Source organism: Pelobates fuscus, chromosome 10 (assembly GCF_036172605.1).
Source record: "Pelobates fuscus isolate aPelFus1 chromosome 10, aPelFus1.pri, whole genome shotgun sequence".
Taxonomy (NCBI): domain Eukaryota; kingdom Metazoa; phylum Chordata; class Amphibia; order Anura; family Pelobatidae; genus Pelobates; species Pelobates fuscus.
Window position 1 is genome coordinate 30,299,192 of NC_086326.1, and position 13,548 is coordinate 30,312,739.

Below are 13,548 nucleotides of genomic sequence, written 5' to 3' on the forward strand. Positions count from 1 at the left end.
AGTCCCTGGAGATGGATGAAGGCTGTGCTGTGAGCACACTGACAGCCCCTGGAGATGGATGAAGGCTGTGCTGTGAGTACACTGACAGTCCCTATAGATGGATGAAGGCTGTGCTGTGAGTACACTGACAGTCCCTAGAGATGGATGAAGGCTGCACACTGACAGCACCCCTCTGTGTGAAAGGCAAGCAAGCCATATGGGAGGGACTAGGGAGCGTGGGCAGTGACGTGTCTCCGTGACGCGGGTAATGACAGCTGCCGGGCTGTGCGTTCGGAGCTGGGTCGAGAATTGTCTCCGCTCCCTGCGGCCGGGGCTGTGCGCATGCGCGGTGCGGCTCTCAGTGCAGTTACAGAGAGGAGCGGAAGGTGAGTGACGGACACTGAGCTGCTCTTATACAGAGACAGTCCTTTACCTCTATATAGTGCCTGACAGCTGGTATATGGGGGACACAGGCGGTCTGCCAGCATGCCTGCTTTATAGAGAGGGTGAGGGCTGGCAGGGGAGCTGGGCTCCGGCATGGCAGTTATAACAACTATAGTGGGATGGGATTGGGGTACACTGTGTGTGGGATGGGGGTACACTGGGTGTGGGATGGGGGTTCACTGGGTGTGGGATGGGGGTACACTGGGTGTGGGATGGGGGTTCACTGAGTGTGAGATCGGGGTACACTGAGTGTGGGATGGGGGTACACTGAGTGTGGGATGGGGGTACACTGGGTGTGGGATGGGAGTACACTGAGTGTGGGATGGGGGTACACTGAGTGTGGGATGGGGGTACACTGGGTGTGGGATGGGAGTACACTGGGTGTGGGATGGGGGTACACTGAGTGTGGGATGGGGGTACACTGGGTGTTGGATGGGGGTACACTGGGTGTGGGATTGGGGTACACCGAGTGTGGGATTGGGGTACACCGAGTGTGGGATTGGGGTACACCGAGTGTGGGATTGGGGTACACCGAGTGTGGGATTGGGGTACACCGAGTGTGGGATTGGGGTACACCGAGTGTGGGATGGGGGTACACCGGGTGTGGGATGGGGGTACACCGGGTGTGGGATGGGGGTACACCGAGTGTGGGATTGGGGTACACTGGTCCTTTGGAGATTGGGGTACACTGGTCCTGTGATGTAGATTGGGGTACACTGGTCCTTTGATGGAGATTGGGGTACACTGGTCCTTTGATGGAGATTGGGGTACACTGGGTCTGTGATGGGGATTGGGGTACACTGGGTCTGTGATGGGGATTGGGGTACACTGGGTCTGTGATGGGGATTGGGGTACACTGGGTCTGTGATGGGGGTTGGGGTACACAGGGTCTCTGATGGGAATTGGGGTACACTGGTCCTGTGATGGGATTTGGGGTACACTGGTCCTGTGATGGGCATTGGGGTACACTGGTCCTGTGATGGGCATTGGGGTACACTGGTCCTGTGATGGGATTGGGGTACACTGGTCCTTTGATGGGATTTGGGGTACTCTGGGTCTGTGATGTGCATTGGCGTTTGTCATTGATGGGAATTGGGGTACATTGGTTTTGGGGTGATGTGTGACGGGTGTCTATAAATGTGACCTGGCTGCACTACGTATCATGAGATAATGGTGCTATGTGAACTTGCTAGTTTGTATAGGAAGGGAGACTTGCTTAGTAATAACAGGGTGTTACACAGAGAGAAGTAGGTCTGGTATTGGTGTATCTCTAGTAATGTTTAGATCTTGGTGGAATATGGTATTATACAGAGAGATGTTCTGGTATGGTGTATTCTCTAATAACATGCATGTCTTGGTAGGGTATGGTGTTATACAGAGATGATGTTTGGGTATGGTGTTATACAGAGATGATGTTTGGGTATGGTGTTATACAGAGATGATGTTCGGGTATGGTGTTATACAGAGATGATGTTTGGGTATGGTGTTATACAGAGATGATGTTCGGGTATGGTGTTATACAGAGATGATGTTCGGGTATGGTGTTATACAGAGATGATGTTCGGGTATGGTGTTATACAGAGATGATGTTCGGCTATGGTGTTATACAGAGATGATGTTCGGCTATGGTGTTATACAGAGATGATGTTCGGCTATGGTGTTATACAGAGATGATGTTCGGCTATGGTGTTATACAGAGATGATGATCGGCTATGGTGTTATACAGAGATGATGTTCGGCTATGGTGTTATACAGAGATGATGTTCGAGTATGGTGTTATACAGAGATGATGTTCGGGTATGGTGTTATACAGAGATGATGTTCGGGTATGGTGTTATACAGAGATGATGTTCGGGTATGGTGTTATACAGAGATGATGTTCGGGTATGGTGTTATACAGAGATGATGTTCGGGTATGGTGTTATACAGAGATGATGTTCGGGTATGGTGTTATACAGAGATGATGTTCGGGTATGGTGTTATACAGAGATGATGTTCGGGTATGGTGTTATACAGAGATGATGTTCGAGTATGGTGTTATACAGAGATGATGTTTGCGTATGGTGTTATACAGAGATGATGTTTGCGTATGGTGTTATACAGAGATGATGTTTGCGTATGGTGTTATACAGAGATGATGTTTGCGTATGGTGTTATACAGAGATGATGTTCGGGTATGGTGTTATACAGAGATGATGTTCGGGTATGGTGTTATACAGAGATGATGTTCGGGTATGGTGTTATACAGAGATGATGTTCGGGTATGGTGTTATACAGAGATGATCTGGCCTCAATGTGTTTTCTGGGGAAATTGGATGTCATTGCAGATATACAGAAGAGATTTTGTTGGTGTATAAGTAAAGGGATTATTTGATTGTTGGTTATATAGAAAGAGGATCCATATTTTACAAGATGATATTTCTTACTTTTAGGGTGCAGTAGACAGAAGTGGATCTTGCCTTAGAAACTAGAGAGTGGATGACTTACCTGTTCAGGGATGTGCATTGCGTGATGTGTTATTTGCACTGTTATACAGAGAGAAAAGGATCACATTTTTGCACAATGTTCACAGACAGGAGAGTCTGACATTGGTATTCCTGGATCTGTGGAGTATGATGTTGGACAGAGAGGATAATAGATCATGTTGCACAGACGTACATTGTCTGGTTGAAAATGTATACATTTAAAATCCCGCCATTAAATAGGCATGTTTTAAATTTCCACTTTAAATACGGCAATGCTGTAAATGATGCTGCATTTGAATTGCGGCTAAGGTCACTCGGAGTTAGTCTCTAAACCAGGAGTAGGCGACTTTCACTATCCAGATGTTGTAGGCTGTACCTCCCTTGATGCTTTGCCAGCATTGTGGCGATAAAAGCATTGTGTTAGATGTAGTCCACAACATCTATTCTAGAGGGCTGCTTACCCCTGCACTAAACTCAGATTTGCACCAAATTTAATATCCGAATGACAAATTTCAGATTAAATTGCCACGCTGTGACTATAGCTCAACTAATTTCTACAATTTGAAATGTAATGAATAAACCCCTCTCTGCTGTAAAACTACCACAAAGATAAGGCAATTTTAGGATTTGGGTAGGATTACGGTGGTTTAGGCTTTTGGGCCAGCTAGCTTTTAAGTTGCTTTACACTGCAACTCTCATGATTCTTAATTTATCAAAATCCAGAGGGCCTTAAATGTAATTACCTGCATACTTTAAACTGCTTAAAGAGAAACTGTAGTGCTAGGAAAACAAAGGTGTTGTCCTAGTAGTATAGCTCCTTAGCGCCTACCCCCCTTCTGTCACTTTTTTTTTTTCCAGCGCCGATGTCCCTTGTTGCTGGATTCAGACTCCGTCTCTGCCCCCCCTCCGCCGACATTAGCCAGTGGAGGAAACCTATTGCACATGCGCGTGTATAATGTATAGTCCTTTCCTATGAGGTTTTGGGTGACGCTGGATTTTCTCATGCATAGCATGAGGACGTCCAACGTCAGGCGACCAAAAGTCACATAAACACTTGGAAGTCTCTCTAGTGGCTGTCTGGTAGATATCCAAAATCGAATGTAAGCATTGCAGTTTATCAAAAACTGCAATAATTACAATTGCAAGGTTAAGGGTCCTGGGACAGTGCACCCAGACCACTTCAATGAGCTAAAGTGGTCTGTAGGCCCATAGTGTCCCTTTAAACCACCTAATCTTAAATCCCCACAAACTGGCAACTTTGGGGACACTGCAAGTGCTTTTCATGTGTTGTTTTATGTTTCTGCGGTCGTGTCAATGTAATGTAGATGTAACTTTATCCTATTTAATAGCATTTTTCTTTTAAACGTTTTAATGCTGACATTTTCAAAGTGAAAATGGTTTTATTAGGATGTTATGTGCACGGTATTTCTGCTCTGAGAATGTGAGAACATTAGGGAAGTACCAGGCTGACTCAGTCTTATGTATTTGAACGTCTTACACACAGGGAAGAAGCAATATGAAAGTGTTTTAGAAATGAATGCAGGGATCAACAGTGGAATATTTAATATAGTAGGCTGCAAGTATTTGCTCCATTACATTAACAGTTGTCATTTAGTGTTCTGATTGACCTGACATTAGAATATTTGTTGTCTAGAGCAGCGGTTCCCAATAAATTTTTCCTGTGGAACCCTTTGACACAGTATACCAAAATCGTGAAACCCCAGGAAAAAAAATTGCGACGTAGCACAAACCTTTTAATTAGTGGCTTTTTTTATTATAATTTTTAAATATTTGGCGCATAAACTGTTAAGTCTTATGATACTCCTGACGCTTTCGCTTAAAAAAAACAACAAAAAAGCCAATGTCTTTGTGCTCTGCGTGGTTTTGCTCAAAATGACGACGTAATTTAGCAGGTGCTAACGAACAGTTTGCCAATATTTTCTTGCAAAGTACGCATTGTGCATGAGGAAAATGTTTATGTCTGGCACTTATGAATCCAAATGATAAGTAGCTGTCATCATATTTTCTTTTCTTTGTTTGAGAAGAAGATTGGGAAGCCTTGTGTGCGCTTTTCTTTTTAACTTTGACTTGTCACTTGTCCCTGCTATTTGAGGAACAGTAGATTCAACTATTTGGGACCGGTTTTCTTGATTTCTTGTTGTCGAGGCATCGCTGCAATACCCCCTCTCACTGCCTAGCCACCGGAGAACACCGGGTGATCGCTCCGCATGGAGCAATCACTTCCGGGTTGCACCACGTGGAGCCTGGCAGTGAGGCAGAGCATTGGAAGCCATCAGGCAGGCTTCTGATGCTCTGCCTGTACTGAGTGCCTAGAGGGGTTGAAGCACTCAGTAAATATAAATACATAAAAATGTAAATTTTAAAAAAATCATTTAACCCCTTCCCTCCCTCTTCCTCCCCATGTACTTACCGATCGCTGCCGTTCCCCCGCCGGTGATCGGTCCCCCCTCTGCAATTTTGGACCCCCAGGGGCTCTAAATGAGTGGTCATTTGGCTGCAATAGGTGTCCACAGTGCTGCCAGCAGGGGGACTGCCTGAACTGACAGGCAGTCCCCTTGCTGGTGAAAAAAAGTTTAAAAAGTAAAAAAAAAAAAGGTAATAAATGAACCCCTTAAGACTGGAGGGCGTACTATTACGCCCTATTTTAAGCGGCTCTTTTACTTACGCGGTCGCCGGCCATCCCACGACGGCAATCGCGGTTGGGGGGACTCCCAGGGAGCCCCCCGCGGCACGTCCGTCCATGTGAGAGTGAGTGAGGTCCTTGCGAGGACCTCACAATCACATGGCTGGGTTAGCTGCCTGCTGCATTGCCAGCAGGGGGACTGCCTGTAATGACAGGTAGTCCCCCTGCTGGCTGGAAATAAATTAAATTAAATTAAAAGTTAAATCAGTGTAAAAAAAATAAATAATAATATACTTAGATCATGTGTGTGTGTATATATATATATATATATATGATCTAAGTATATATACACACACACATACACCGTCTAGGTGTATTTTACTATTAATATATAAATATATAAAAAATTACATGTAGACTGATACTGATTAAATATATATATATATAATATTAAACAAAAATATGTAAATATTTTAAAAAATAAAATTAAAAAAATAAATAATTAAAAAATATATAGATGTGTGTTATTTCGTTCTAACTGTATTGTAATATTAATATATATATATTTATATCAAAATACACGTAGAACGAAATAATATATATATCTATATACATAAATATATACGTATATATCACTATATATATATATACACCTATATATAAATAAAAATATTTGAAAAAATATATATATAATTTACAGGATCAAATATAGCACGTTACATTTGAAATTGAAATTCGCCAGACTGGTTACGTTGCCTTTGAGACTCTATGGTAGCCCAAGAATGAAAATTACCCCTATGATGGCATACCATTTGCAATAGTAGACAACCCAAGGTATTGCAAACGGGGTATGTCCAGTCTTTTTTAGTAGCCACTTAGTCACAAACACTGAAGCATAGATTTGTCCTGTGTGTGTGTGTCTGTACGTAGAGCCTTGTCACTCATGTATTGTGTGTGTGAATAGAGGTAAGCAGAGTTTTACTCCTTATATACTCTGTGCAATGAGGTATGCAGATCTTTGCCAGTCATATACTCTGTATTGTGGTATGCTACCCCCAAAGCTATGCACTTATATTGAGTGTATAGAGGGATGTGGTGTTTGACAGTGGTGTGGTATATTACGGATCGCAAGCTTGATGGACGTCTGGTTTCCTATGCAGGAAATGTAGGGAGTTCTGCTAAAAAATAAAAAAGAAGCGTGAATAATATCTAAAACTGTGTTAAATCTGCAGCATTTCATTTTTCTGTGTTGTAACTAACTGTGAACTATGTAGTCCCTTGAGGGAACTTGTGGAAGCTGCAACTCAACAACAGCTGGAGTACAGTTTGCGTATTCTTTTTTGTAAATTTCGTTTTTATTAAGAGTTTGTTTTCATAGTGTATCAGCATTTTTGTGAGTTTCAAGTACATCATTGCAGTAGGGAAAGATATGCAGTATACTGAAAATACAAGGTTAAGCACAATGGGATGTGAATAGGTATACATTAATTTTTAGCTTACAGTGGACTCGCAGGTCCATGATTAGGTGTATAGCTTTTTGGCGCGCAGGCCTCAATTGCAAGATATGGTTCATTCACTTGTTGGGCGTCGTGTTCCTCCCCCCCCCTCCCTCGCCCATCCCCCGAGTCCCGCCCCCCAGCATATGGGTTCGAAGGTCTTTTTGTGTGATTTACTCCAAGGTATTACCTGTGTGTTATGAGTTGCCTGTGTAGTAGGTAACGTTGTTTTTATGTTATCGGTGCCAACCCAGTGGGTGGCTGGTGCTTGGGGAGGGTAACTCTTGTGGCCCTCTGTGTCAAGGATCGGATCGGTCCTCCCTTTGATTGATGTTGGGTAGGTTGTGTGTCGCCCTTCAAATGGTTTTGTCACCTTCCCAATTGTGGTGCGCTTGTAGGTCGATTATGATTTCCTCGCTCCCATTTAGTCTCTGTCTCCCCTCTGTATCTCCGGCCCGTCGGGTGATCGGGGGCGCCCATTCCCCCGCCCAGCCCCATTGGTCGGTTTGGCAGGTGTAGCGGAGTAGGGGGGAGGGGGTGTCTGGTCTGGCGTCGCAGTGGGATTGGGATGCGTCGTGGTTTCCTGGTAAGTCATTGTCTGGGTTCTGTATAGTCGTCATGAATTTCTAGTGGTCGGTGTCAGGTTGTTGGTTGTATCGGAGCTTACGTTGGAAGTCTTCCTTTCCCATCTCTAGGATCCAGTGTGTCCATATGTCGGTGTGAGTCGTTGGATTGGTCGTGGTTGCCAGAGTCAGCTCCTCTATCGATCTGAGTCCCTCCATTTGGTTGAACCAGATTAGTAGAGACGGAGTTTCTTTTGTTTCCACAGCTGGGGAAGGATCTGTTTTGTTACGTTTAGTATTCTAATAGTCATAGATTTTTTGTAGCGTGATCTGGGCATGGTTGTATGGTGGAGTAGCATCGCTGCCGGTTCCAAGGGGGGGGGCGCGTCGGAGAATATCTCCAGTATTTTGTGGATCCCCTCCCAGTATGGCCTGATCATCTCGCAGTCCCACCAGATGTGTTTTGTGGTGCCTAGGTCCTTATCACACCTCCAGCAGAGGTCAGGGTGGGTCGGGTCTATTGTATGAAGGAGCTGTGGTGTCCTGTACCAGTTTGTCAGTATCTTGTAGGCCGTTTCCTGTGTCTTGCTATGTACTGAGCAGTGGTGTGTAAGGTAGCACATGGTTTCCCACTCTGTGTCCGAGAATGTGGTGGCTAGTGCCGCCTCCCATTTTCCCATTAATTGGGGTGTCTCCTGTGGGGTCTCAGTTTGGAGCATGGAGTATAGTAGGGATACGCCGTGTGGGGCTGGGGCTGGTTGCATGCATATCTTTTCGAACGTGGTTTGGTCTCTTGTGAGCGCTGGTCCCTGGGGTAGGGTGCGGACAAAATTTGTGAGTTGAGTGTGTTTAAATCGGTGCATGAAGGTGGGGGTAGCGTCCCCCATCATGTCCGACAACGGTTTGCATTTCCCGTTCCGTATTATGTGGTGCAGGCGCGGTGTAGGGGTTGGGAGGATGTTCCTAAATGCCCGTGGGTCTAAGCCTGGTGGGCAGGCTTCATTGTGGGTTAGCGGGACCAATGGGGATGGGTACGGCGCCAGTCCCCGATGTTTCGAGACCCTTCGCCATACATCTAGGGTGTGTTTCGTGTAAATTGACAGTTCCTGGCTACCTGCGGTCTCCCTCATCCAGGGGATCCCAGATATCGGTTTACCTGCCTCCGCCTCCTCCGCTATCTTCCATAGTTTAAATACTCCGTCCTTTGACCCCTCTATTACCCTCTGTAGGTGAGTGGTGACATAGTAAAGATGAAAGTCTGGTAGGGCCAGCCCTCCCTTATCTTTGGGCTGCATCAGGGTGGTGAGTCTAAGTCTGGGCCTCCCCCCGTTCCACAGTTTGCGTATTCTTGTCTCTTGTTTAACAAAATGACTAAGATTTCTCATGTTCATCCTGAGTGTTGTACACTTACAATTCCCATGATGCTTTGCCAACTTTAAAGTGCCGGTCTGCCTATTTTCGACACCCTTTGGCTAAAACGAAATAAATGAATACCTATCATACAGCAAATCATTAAAACACAAGCCTCCTTGAGTTCTTACAAGGAGCTGATTCAGTAGTATAATCAGGCTCCCAATGACACCCCTTCTGTGTGAGTGTGCAGTTTCTTTTGAAGAACGCTACTTCAATCTCGGTCTCAGAGGGACGATTACTTGGCATTTACAGAAGTGCTATAATTTTATCGTGTAGCTAACTAATTAATGTTGCTATATTTAGCAGTGAGATGGAGTCAAGGTGGATATTTTCCTGGAAGTCCATCTTGCCCTTGAGCTTGCCATTATCTAAAAATGCATGTTTGAAGTTAATCATTGCATGTATGTGTATACAGATCTGTCTTCATTTAAATTTAGTTTTTTTTTATGTTTATTGCATCTTGTTTTCCCAGCATATACGCGCCCTCCTATTTATTATTGGGTATTTCTTTATTTTAGACCTTATGTTTTTTTAATTGATTTTGAACCAGTAGCTTTCCTAAATCGATGTTTCTAATGCCAGGGTGGTATCGGCACAAATGGTACACTATGATGCTAAAGTGCCTATGGAATTTGTAGTTCAGCCACTTTTCACATATTCAGTCATTAAATGAGATGAGTGAATAACCTGATATCAGCCATGCTACCAGCTGATTCACATGCCCTGGTCACATGAATTAGTCATTTTTTACAGATCTTAGTAACTATAAGCACTTATATACATGGAGATGGGCTAGGGTCTCTCTTTTTTTTTTTTTTATCAATCAAATGCCAGATGGTTTTAAACCACTTTCCAGAAAATAAACATATTGTTCCAGAATTATTACCTGAGCTATCGTCAAACACAATGATCTTTCTTTCAACGCCCACATTGTAAACAAATTGTAAAAAGCAATACACCAAAGATAAATTCTGAGTCTAGTGCAACTGGAGTGCTTTGTGTAATTAAAGGAACAGTCCACCCACACCCACCACCACCACCGCGGCTTGTTGAAGTGCTTTTTTCAATAGAAACTGTCACTTTGTACTTCTGAGCAGAACCATCTCCGTGGCTGTCACTCAGACAATTATAGAGGTTCTCTTCCTGTTTTTAGGGAAGCAGCAGGCGCCCACCTGCCTTCCCAAACTGACAGTCTGGGTGGGATTAGAAGGACAGGGCTTACAAAAAGCTGCAGACAAGAGAGCTGCAGCTTTTGCAATTGTATTTTTTTTTCGAATTACCCTTATAAAAACATACAGAGATAAATTAATACGTACATGTTTTCAGTGGGGATATATCTACTAAATTGTGAATAAATGGACAATTAACAGAGTGTTCTTTTAACATTATGTGCTCAAACTTCAAACCAGTTTTCTATCATATAAGTGGTTACCCATTAGCAGAACTCTTAAAGGACCACTATAGTGCCAGGAAAACATACTAGTTTTCCTGGCTCTATAGGGTCCTTGGGTCCCCCTCACCCTCTGGGCCCCCCTCCCGCCGGGCTCTACGGTGAGGAAGGGGTTAATCCCTTACCTTTTTTCCAGCGCCGGGCTCCCTCGGCGCTGGGGACTCTCCTCCTCCTTTCCCCATCATCGGCTGAATGCGCAAGGGGTTAAGGTGTTTTTTGGGATGTATGTACTAAACAGTGATCTGCATCGTGATATCAGAGTAGGAAACGTTGGCCAAAATAGAGTTGAATGTATTCTGCCACTCTATTTTTAATTTCCATTTTACAACTGTGTCAGCACACTACAACTTCCTGGTTAGTGGCTAAACTACAAGTTTGTTTTTTAAAGCTTGTTTTTGTTTCACTGTCACATTTCTCGTCCAACGTTTCATGTTATTACACACATCCGCACATTGTGTAGGTCAGGGATTGACAAAAACGTACATATCTCAATTGTAGAACTGAGCATCATGGGAGTTGTAGTCTTTCAAAAGCCAGGGATCTCACTTTTCAGCCAGCCCTGGTTGAGCTCTTTCACTTGCTTGTGATTCATTTGAAATACATTTCACACTGTTGTGGTGTCAATCTGTACAGTAAGCTTTCTGTATTTGTATAGTCAGAGGGTGAACATGATAAACACATGTTTTGAGACATTTCTTAAGCTTTCTATATTGTTATAGTGCTGACCCTGGTATTGTTTATAGAAAGCAGAGTCAGTTAGAAAACTGTTCCATAGATCACAATGCCAAAATACACCCATAGTACGCTGCACCTAAAACCTCCCTGTTTCTTTTAATTTTTTTAATTTTTTTTTTGCAGATTTGCACCATACATCCTTCAGGCCTACTGTGTGTACATTTTTGAATCTTTTTTGAATCTTTGAATTCTGTATTTCACTGCAATTATCTTATTTATTTTTGCATTAAAAGCACACACATGCACCATAACAACTGCGGTTTATTCTGTAAGATTGCATTAACGGCAGACCCCTCCTGTTTTTGTCAACCTATTTTCAGTTGGTGGTCTGGGAGGAGAGTCTTCCACCATCCAATGCTATGACCTCCCCCTCGGTTTATGTTGTAATCTTTCAGTTCCTCATTATCTCTAAAATTTGGACCATGTGGGACTGCCTGGCAAAAGCTTTTATTTTTTATTTTTTATTTGCTTTTTTTTATTTTTATTTGATTCACGTCATAAAGGAAAGGAGTTCGTTAAGGTTTACACAAAACAAGGTTGTCCTAGAACAATGGAACAAGCTCCTAGTCATAACAGCCTCATTTAAAAAAAAAAAAAAAAAAAATAGCTATTCAAGCCGGTCTATATGTGTGATGTATAGGCAAACGTACGGTCGTAGAGAAGGGACAAGGCTGAGTGGGCATTGTATGCTTGGGTAACGATGCATGCAAGTGTGTGCTCAATGGTTTAGGTGGATGTAACACCAGCGTAGCTAACATATGGCGAGTTTGCATGAGTTTATAATATATAATAATGCAGATAACGAGAGATCTAGACATGAACAATGAACTACTGAATGCTATATTATGTAATTAACGTTTCTGCATTGAAGCAAAAGGAAATCAACAAAATGGGAAGTATAGGTAGCTCGTGAAGGTGTTTCTATTAGACATATACTTATTGGCTAGACAAGCAACCCAGACAAACCGGGTTAGTTATAGTGTGCTAAGTAGGAGGGCTAGAGTGAACTACAACTCCTATCAAGAGCACTTTCATATATGTTAGGGTTTATCCGGCGAAAGCGAGGTTTGGTAATGGACAGCACCCACAATTTATCATTGCCATCAAAAAAAAATCGGACCATATACACTTCTGAAGAATCGTGCAGCATCAGGCAAGGAGTGTGTGTACAGCATAGCCACTATATTACTGGACTTACTAAGATGCTCATAGACCTGTTTAAGAAAACATACAGCAATTTCATTATTTTATTGATTTTTATTTGTTTAGGTAAAAACATAAATATGTATATATATATATATATATTGCTTGCAGCCCTGTTCTAGTCCACTCATCTGTGACATGTAAGAAATGTAACATTTGGATGAACTCGTTGACTTGTTCTTTGCTGATACGTGCATGTGTATGGTTTATTTCTGAACTTTACACCTTTAGAGACCTTTTTACCTTCCAGGTCTATATGGAAAGTCAAAAGCCCTTTAGTAGATGCTACTGATTTATTTTTATTATTCTGTATTACAGATTTTACCTTTTAAGTTTTTACATTTAGGCCTGGTTACATCTTTAACCATACCCTAACTATATTAAAATATATATATAATTTTGCTTTTTTATTTTTAAATATAGATAGGGTATGGTTAACGATTTAACCAAATCTAAATGTATATATTACATAGATATGCGGCTCCTGCACTAAAATTCCCATCACTCTTGTGCAGCCGCCATGGGCTTCACCATGATCTTATTTTTTGTTTCGCTATGAAACAGTGCGCCTGCTGGGTTTAACCACTTCTGCCGGTAGTCTTAATCCACCTCCGGCAGCAATTTATTAGGTGGCATTAACCAGTACAGAACAAGAGCTCTGGGCTGGCTAACGTTAATTCTGTGCATATTTCCACGCACAGAATGTAATTCATTGGGTGAGAGCAGTCAGCTGACCATGACTGCAGAAGCCTGAGGCCGTAAACCTGCTTAAGAAGAGACCAGTGGTCTCGTAGGGCCCTGGGTAAGAGGCAAACGATTTTCCCCAGTATTAGAGAATGGCGCCTGGATACTCCTAGAATCGTAACTATAACAGAGTAAAATGTAGTCTCACAGTATATATTTTTTAGGGTAGTGTATGTGATAATCTTTTTTATATTTTTTTATTTATTTCTTTATTTTTGTAGTGCGGGGGGTTACAGACATATCAACAAACGCCACAACAGCGTATCACAGGATTTACATAGATTAATCACAGGCGTGAGGATTCGCACATTTTTTGTACAATTGGCATGCTCAACTAAACAGTTATTCCAACAGCGTGATATTTAGCTAAGATGGCTAGCATAAAGAAAATAACATATTTGTGTATAATTGT

General features: G+C 42.8%; 1 protein-coding gene across 1 annotated transcript in view; it reads left to right on the plus strand.

Moving 5' to 3' along the window:
* The first annotated feature begins 293 nt into the window (after positions 1-293).
* The window catches only part of NT5C2 (5'-nucleotidase, cytosolic II), a 67,410-nt gene continuing 54,155 nt past the window's right edge, over positions 294-13,548 (plus strand). The window contains exon 1 of the mRNA XM_063434078.1: positions 294-365. The gene's annotated coding sequence lies outside the window, so the exon portion shown is untranslated. The remainder of the gene's footprint in view (positions 366-13,548) is intronic.